The sequence below is a fragment of the Chinchilla lanigera genome, unplaced genomic scaffold (genome assembly GCF_000276665.1).
Source record: "Chinchilla lanigera isolate Chin_1 unplaced genomic scaffold, ChiLan1.0 scaffold00066, whole genome shotgun sequence".
NCBI lineage: Eukaryota > Metazoa > Chordata > Mammalia > Rodentia > Chinchillidae > Chinchilla > Chinchilla lanigera.
This window is the reverse complement of record NW_004955467.1, coordinates 168,247-177,209: the sequence shown is the minus strand read 5'-3', so window position 1 is coordinate 177,209 and position 8,963 is coordinate 168,247.

Here is an 8,963-nt window from a genome sequence, read left to right as displayed (position 1 = left end):
TGCTGACGGCTGTGGTTTTTCCTCCAGGGAAAAGAATTTTAGAGCCTTTTCTAGAGAATCTGATAAAATCAAAGGAAAATCCTAACCATATTCTGCTATCGGGTAATCCCACACAAAGCCCAGCAGGCATCTAGAGTGGAGTTTACAGATCAAAAATCCTACTGTTAGTCAGCGTTCTATTGCTATAACAAATATCTGAGATAATTTACATGTACAGAGAAAGGCTTATCTTGGCTCACAGTTTTCATGGTTAAGTCCATGGTTGCTTGTCCCCACTGCTTTTTGGCAAGGCAGCATATCATAGTAGTGTAGTGGAGCAAAGCTGCTCACCTCATAATGTGGGAACAAAGAAAAGAAGAGGAAGGACTAGGGACCCACTATCTCCTTCAAAAGCATACCCTTAAAGACTGCAGACTCCCCACAAGGTCCTACCTCATGAAAGTCCCACCACTTCCCAGCAGAGCTCTCAGCTGGGGCCAAGCCTTTAGCATGTGGGGCTTTGGGGGACATTCGAGGTCCAAATTACCATGCCCAGGTGCCAGCAGTTCATTTAGCTTACTTGTTTCCCTCTCTTGAAGATGAACAAGCAATTTAGGATTATCAGTTATCTCTAAAAAGCTAATTATATGAAAAAGCAACTAAGAAAACCAGCTTATTTACAGGAACAAAATATATATCCTCAAAGAGGTAATATAAATATTACAACCATCATGTAGCATGGGATACTACAGAATAAAACATTTGGAAAAAAATTAAGGTAAAATTTATGTGACATAAAACTAATCATTTTCAATTGTGCAGTTCAGCACCATCTGGTACAATTGCACAACCACCCATGTAGTTACAAAACATTTTCATCACCCCCCAATCAAGCCCCAGACGTATTAAGCTGGCACTCCTCAAACCCCTTTCCCCTCAATCCCTGGCAGGCACTATGTCTATGTGTATTTACTTATTTTGTTTATTTCATGTGGGAAGAATTTTTGAGAGTCACCCATGTAGGAGCACATATGGGAACTTGTTTCCTTATTTACAGCTAAATGATGTTTCAGGGCCGGGGATATAGCTCAGTGGCACAAGCACCTGCCTGGCAAGTGCAAGGTCCTAAGTTCGATTCCTGGTATCAATAAATAAATAAATAAATAAATAAATAAATGGTGTTTCATTGTATGATGTGCTTTATTCTGTTCATGTATTTATCAGTTGATAGAAATGTGCATTGCTTCCATCTTTTGGCTGCAGTTTTCAGTGTACAAGTCGTGATGTTTTCTTTCCTTTGGGATCATTCATTGCTAAATTATAGAAATGCAACTGATTTTGTCTCTTGTGTTTTGTGTGTGGATTTGTAGATTTGTTTATTAGGTCTGATGCTTTTGTGAACTCAGAAAGGTTTTCTACAAATATAATTAATTGCCTGTCTCAAATTTCCAACACTATTTTGACAATGAGGCAAGAAAAAGAATAAAAGGCATCCAAGCTGGAAAGGAAAAAGTAAAATTACCTTTGTTCCCGGATGACATAATCTTATTTCCATGGCATAAAGACAGGCATACAGACCAATGGACAGAACTGGGAGCCTGGAAATGAATCACAGCATATAGGTCAAATGACTTCACACACAGGTGTCAAGACCAGTCAGTAGGAAAAAGGAAAGTCCAAGCCACCGCTGTTCTGTAGATGTTTGGGTCACTTCCGCCTGCAGTGTGTGCTCTCGGACATGTACCATGGCATTTATGTGTGCAGTTTTCTCGGGGATCTAAGAGTTGTAATGGAATTAATGAGTCATAAACGATGCTTATCTTCCATTTTATTAATTAATGTAAAGCTGTTTTTCCAAAATGGTTATATAAATTAATATTCGTTCCAGCCAGGCATGTTATTCTACATCCGTGAGGACACTCAATATTGCTGGACTTTCTCATTTTTGGCAGGCTGGTGGCTGCCTTATTGTTCACTTGCTTTTCTTAGTTATGAAGGTGATATGTACTCAGCGTACCGTTTCTTCTGTAGCTTTCTAATCTTTCTCCAAGCATAAGCAAGGGAATGTGGACATATTTTTATTTCTTCTATTTTTGAGACTGCATAGTACATATTGTGCACTATCTTGCTTTTTTCATTTAACAATATACCCTAGATATACTTCCCTATCAGTGTAATGAAAGCTTTCCTATTTTATTTCATTGCCACACAATATTCCACTGTGGGGCTATACCATAGTCTGTGTAACCAGTACCCTTTAAGGTAGACACCTGGACTACTTCCAATTTTTTGCTATTATAAACAGGGCTGATATTATATATCTATTCATCGATTTTTCTCATTATAATGGCCCATGATGACAAGAGGTTTATCCTTAGCTGCTGCTACACACTGCACCTCAGACCTGACATACAGTAAGGCCTGGCATACTGTAAGTGCCAATGAATATTTGTTGCATAAATGAATGAATAACACACCCTCACAGACTGTGTTCTCAGCGCTCTTACACCACCCACCTTTGCGGTTTTCTCCACTGCTCTCAGTCTGTGTCACATCGGGAAGATTTAAGAGGATCTCTTTGATGAAGCAAGAACTAGGCAAATCTAACCCACTCTTCTACTTCTGCTTTATAGATAGTGCTACAGTGAATGACCTGCCTACTCACAGGTATTTCCCCTATGGGCAGCTTTATGTATCTTCAGGGATATAATTTCATAAAAGGACTTTTTGTGTCAAACTGAATTTGTAATTTTGACAGATGATTGCCAAATTACCCTTCTAAGGGATAACACCAGTTTTACCCTCCAGTAACAATGTATAAAGATCACTGTATCATCACAACCTTGTCAGCAGAAGATGCTGGGAAACTTTTGGATTTTGCTGAGCTGATAGCTAAAAAGTGGCATCCCAGGGTGCTTTTCATTTGCATGTCTCTTAGTAAGAGTGAAGTTGAGCACTGTTTTATATATGAACTCTTCTTCTATAAACTAGTCATGTCCTTTGCCCATTTTCCTATTAGATTGTTGATCATTTTCTTCTTGATGTTTAGAGGCTCTGTGTAAGGACAATTTGAGTATATAGTGACTTCACTCAGTGTTATGGTTGAGACCTGAACTGTCCTCCAGTCATCTCATGTGTGTGGAAGGTGACTAGCTCATGGGAGAACTGTAGCTGGCTTGCTGTTAGGAGGCAGGATCTGGTTGGGGGTCAGTCACTGAGTGTATGACCTGGAAGGGTGTGTTCTTTTTTTTTTTTTTTCTTTGTCTTTTTGAGATAGGGTGTGCTGTGCAGTTCAGGCTGACCTTGAGCTCACTTTGTAGCCCAGGCTGGTCTCAAACTCGCAACAATCCTCCTGCCTCAGCCTCCTGAGTACTGGGATTATAGGCGTGCGCCACCAAGCCCAGCATCAGGAAGGGTGTATTCTTGTCCCTGGCTTCTCCCTTCTCTCTCTCTGCTTCCTCACTGCCATCAGTTGAATTCTTTTCCTCTGCTATGACCCTCTGCCATCCTTTTTCTGCCTTAGAGCCAACCATAGATTAAAACCACGAACCACAGTAAACCTCTCTTCCTGTAAGTGGTGTTGGGTATTTTGTCCCAGTGACAGGAAAGTGACTAAGGTGCCAGCTGATAAATATGGCTTCACGTGTGTCCTGGAATCCAAGCTATCAGGAAAATCTGTTCCTTTTGGTAAGGAGCTAGAAGAGAGGTGGAAGAAGAATGGTTGCTATTGCTTCATTTTCTAACCTAGTATAAGTAAAAAAACAGTAATTATGTGTTGTATTTAAAAAAAAAAGAATAAAGAAGAAAGGTTAAAACTTCAGAGGTGGGAGAGATTAGATAAAGATGCAGGCTGAGCTGGTGATGTGCACCTGTAATCTCAGCACTGTGGGAGGCTGAGGCAAGAAAATGGCAAGTTGAAGGAAAAAAAAAAGAAGATGGCAAGTTGGAGCCCAGCTTGGGCAACTGAGCAAACCCTGCCTCAAGGTGAAAAACAAAAGAGTTAGGAATATAGTTCAATATGAAGGCCTTGTATTCCATCCCCAGTGCTACAAAAAGAGAGAGAAAGTCAGAGAGACAGAGAGACAGGTGAAAGAAAGCAAGAAAGAAAGAGAAAAAGACTAAACTCCTGTGTAATTCTTCCTTCTGCTCTGAATCCTACTAAAATAATAGAAACTAGCATTAGCATGCCAGAATTCCTATCTGAGAAAAGCTGATTGAAACAGAAAAGTAGAGGACAAATCACGGCCCATGCCACAAGTGCCCATAGAAATTTCCAACAAAATTCCAGAGTTAAATGCTAAGAGTTATAAAGGGTTCTTGGGAAAAACATCAGGTGAATAATTTTAAAATTCTATTTGAAGGAGTTGGGACAACCATGCTTTTCTTCCTGCTCAGCGTATTGGGCTGATAGTAGCAGCCACTTCTACAGCAATGAGTCCCTGAAAACTACTTTCTCAGGCAGTAAACTCTCAACCAGAGGGTGGCTCATGGCTTACGTGTCAGGGCAGGAAGTGCAGCAGAGCCAAGTTCTTGATGCCTCTGAAACTGCGAGGAACCAGCTCGTACTAACTTCACCCTAACCAGCACAGTAAGACAGTCAAAAATAAGACATGCAAATGTGGGGAAAACAGACAGAAGTACCACTGAATACGGTAAGTCCACCTACCTAAAAAATGCAGAAAAGCTAAAAGTTATTAAAAATAGAGGTTTCAGAAAACTCGCTAGGAAGTTCACTTCCCACTAATCTATAGCTTTCCTATATTTCAACAATTACCATGTAGGAATTTTAATTAAAAATAAACTCACAATAGTAAAAAAAAAAAAACTAATAGAAAAATCTAAACACTTAGGATATAGGTCTAGCAAGAAGTCGGCCAAATCCATAGGAACCTACGCATGCCGACTTCTCTCATAGCTGTGCGGTGCCCCCTGATCTCTCTGCCCTCTGTCCCTGTCTGGTTCTTTCTCTACTGCTGACCACTCTGCCATCTTGCGATTCCTCACCTCCCTCTCTTTTCTTTCCAGAGAGAGTTCAACATCAGGCTTGGGCTACCTACACATTTTTGATTCAATCACTGAGCACCTAGGAAGATTTGATTCTCTGTCTAGACAGGCCTGGTCTTATAGGAGAACTGAGGTTGTGGCAGAAGGGGCTCATAGAGTGATCATCCATAAAAAATAAACCCTTTTTAAATGCAGAAGGGTTTTTAAATGGGCAGGTGTACTAAAATTGCTAACCTATACTTCCTGAAAGATGTAGCTTGTGAGGATTCACTGTCTATATCCTGATTTCACTGACCCTTATCTACTTAAATCAATTGATATACAGTATTCAAAAGCTAGAAGGGAGAATGTTTCAGTCTGGGGTTATACTAAAAGAATTCTCAGTCCTCTCTTGACTCCACAAACACATCCATTTGTTCTGTTAAAGCCTTTGGATTTGGATATGTTCCTTATATCTCATAAAATCCTTCAACTAATAAAAAAGTCCAAGAGTTGGCAAAGAGTCAAATTCTTGATGATTGTGCCATCAGAGTCACAATGTCTCTTTGAGAAGCCTTCACACAAAAAAGCCTTCATATCTTATCTTCAGTAGGCTAAATGGCTCTTTGCTACTCAGAGACTAACTTACCTTATGTGATACTGATTTCTGTTGTAAATTTACACTGGAATTCTGCTCATGGTTTATATTTTTAAAAAATTCATAGCATGATTGGAATATGTTCCAATTACCTTGCATAATTTATACTTCCATAGTATTAACTCAGTTTATATTTGGTCACTTTTTTAGATGAGATTAAGAAAGGTAACTAAGTACATGCTAGTGATCTTTAAGCTAATTTAAACATTGCTACATAGTTCAAGATACTGACCTTAGCTGCATTACAATGAATTCTTTTTTCTTTAGTGTTTCACTATTATTCAATGATAACAAACAGCAGGCAATCCTGTTACTTTATAGAATTGATGTAAACATTTAATATGTGTTAAAGGCAACTGTTTTTCTCTGTAATGTGAGAAGCCTTCTTACTTTCTTTCCTCCCATGCCCTCTCACTTCAATATCCAAAATTTAACCATGGTATCTCCACATGGACTGATTTTCTTGCCTTGTTTTAGCAGGTAAGGGACAAGCAGAGGTGAAGAAGAATTTTATGCTCTTGCCAATTTTCTTGCCTTACTAAGAACTTCCTTAAATATAAGATGTGGTTAAAATACATGGTAAATGTTTACATTTTTAAAATTTATTACAGTGAAAGACACATTGCCATGAATCCCTCTCAGAGTCGTCCCCTTTACTTGGAACACATTTATCCCATCATTCTTGTCAGTTTGTGAAGCAGTTCTGGAAGTCCTCTTTCATGAGTGTCTGTATGAGGTATGATAAAAAATATCACTGCTGCATACCACCCAACAGGAAGGCAGGCTTGTAACATCATTATGGTGCGTCCTCATCCCCCTCATTCACTAGGTGTGGCACCATGCAACTTCTGAGACTTTCCTGAGGTCAAAATGACCAGGAAAGGCAAATGTTTTGAATCAATTCAGGACACTGAGGCAGCCATGAAAATGTAAATAAAAACAGGAAAGATTTCCAACACTGGTTCAGAAAATAGAAAGAGTGACGGGATACACTTACTCAAAGTGAAAGGAGAGCATGTGAGAAGAATTAATAACAATGTGTTTTACTGCAATAAATATTTTAAAAAGTAAACATTCACTTTATTTTTTGATCAGCTGTTGTAAACCTTAAGTAACACACTGTTAAGAAAGCCATAAAAGTGACAAAGTGCCAGGCATGGTGGTGCACGCCTGTAATCCCAGCACTTGGGAGGCTGAGGCAGGAGGCCAGCCTGAACTACATAGTGGGACCCTGTCTCACAAAACAAAAAACCCCAAAACCAAGAAAAGTGACAAAGTCAGCTATACATCCTAGGCAAAAGAAGCAGTGTGAAAGTTCTGGGACAGGAATGTACCCATAGTGTTCAGTGAGTAGCAAAGAAGGCTGCTATGGGCATCAGTCAATGTGAAGACGAAATTGGGATCTTCAAGGGCAATCCTGGGTCTCCCAGGAGCAGAGTGATTTCTGCCAGCAAGCGCACTCCTCCAGCTTGGGCCACTTTGTAAGAGTGAATGTTAGAGTCCATTCCAGTCCCAGCCCCCATGGCAAAACTACAAAAGCCAACCCAGCCTCCCCGACAGACAGACGTCCTGCTCTAAACCTAATCCACAAATGTCAGTCCCTCCCAGAAATGTCCTGGCTGCTCAAAACCAAAACCACTCCCTAGGGGCTGGGGATTTAGCTCAGCGGCGCAGCGCCTGTCGGCAAACGCAAGGTCGTGAGTTCAATCCTCGTACCGGAAAAACAAACAAAAAAACCCAAAACCACTCCCTAAAATTTTCGCACTATTCTGAACGGGGTCTGCCCCCTCTATCTATGTATACATAAACCTAGCTCCTTGCCTCTCCACCAACGATGTGCAGGTCTCTATCTGTAGAGTCCCGCTCGTCGCTTCCATTCCAATAAAATTCCCCTCTCTCTGTTGCGGTGCCTTGTACCTGCTCTCTCCGCCAACCTTACAGTGGGTTTCACAGGTTCTCAGGTTAGATTCCCTACCTGAGTGAGGCAGGCCAAATGGCCAGAGTTATAAATCTGTCATTTTTTAATACTGCCTTTGTTTTGGGCTTGTTTTCCCACCATAAATTTAATAGACTTTTGTGACTCTGTCTTCGGATGCTCAGAAGTTACGAGGAAGGAGCCTCCAAATTAAGCCTTTCTCTGCCTTGCCGGAGTGCACTACTGGTCCTTCACACCATCTGAAAAAATCTGGTATCTTGTTTTCCACAACTACAGTGCTTTATGGGGAAAGAAACTCCCAACCTGCTAGATATCTGGGGTAAGTTCGTGTTCTCTAAAATCAAAGAATGAATTTTAGGAACAATGGAGGTTAAGAGCAGAATATATTTATTGGGAGAAAGAAAGCTTCTGTCCAAGACAGCAACAAAATGTGTCTCAGATGGGCTGCCTATGAACCTGCCTTTCCTAGGGAATTTTATAGAGCAAATCCAGGATGTGAGGTGGGTCCAAAGTGGGAAACGTGGGAACTCGTAAGGTGGAAACGAGCTGGGATGAAACTATGGTCACCAAAGAGATTGCGAGCATAATTGCTCAGGTAAAATTGATTAAATCAGGATCAAATGGGGAAGTGAGTCAAGCAGCAAGTGGCATGAATACAGAACAGGGACTTTTCTTGTAGGGGGTTGAGTTAGTGACTCTTCCTGGCTTTTTTAAGGTGATAGAGACCTCCTTAGAATATCAATCCCTGATGCTCATCCTTAGCGAGGTATGTGGGTAGATTTGTTTGATCTTTTGTCTTGAGGTCTGGCGCAGAGCTAGAGGTCTCTCCCATAGTTGCAAGGTATCTCATTTTTTTGCACTGGCTCCTTTGAGGGCTTAGCTTTATCTGACTGCCTATAATATTTCTATCTAACTCAGTTGCCTGCAACAAGAAGAACCCTACAAAAAGAGGCATATTCAGAGACTATGATCATAGGGCTTGATGTGGGCTTTGAATTTTATTTTCTGTGTTATAGGAGCCTGTTGCGAAGTTTTCAGCAGGGGACTAACAGGGTCAGGGTATCACTGAAAGGATCAAACACGGCTAGGTGAATAGTCAACGGCAGAGTTGTTAAAGATAGCACCGTAAACATATCACAGTTTCTCCAGGACCTGGACAGTAACACCTAGAAAAGAACAACTAAGCAAAGACAAAAGGAAGAAAAGCTCTAGGAATCAGGAAAGACCTGTCAGGAAAACTAGAAATCACAAAAAAACTGGGGAAACTGAAGTCAATACAGACAAAAGAAGGAAGCAGGCAGGAATGCTAACCGCTGGAAATGGAGGCTGACTCAGGGAAACACTGACCAGGCTGGCGGTGTCTGCTCCAAGAAAAACTCATAGCTATTGTAAACTGCAAATACAGGG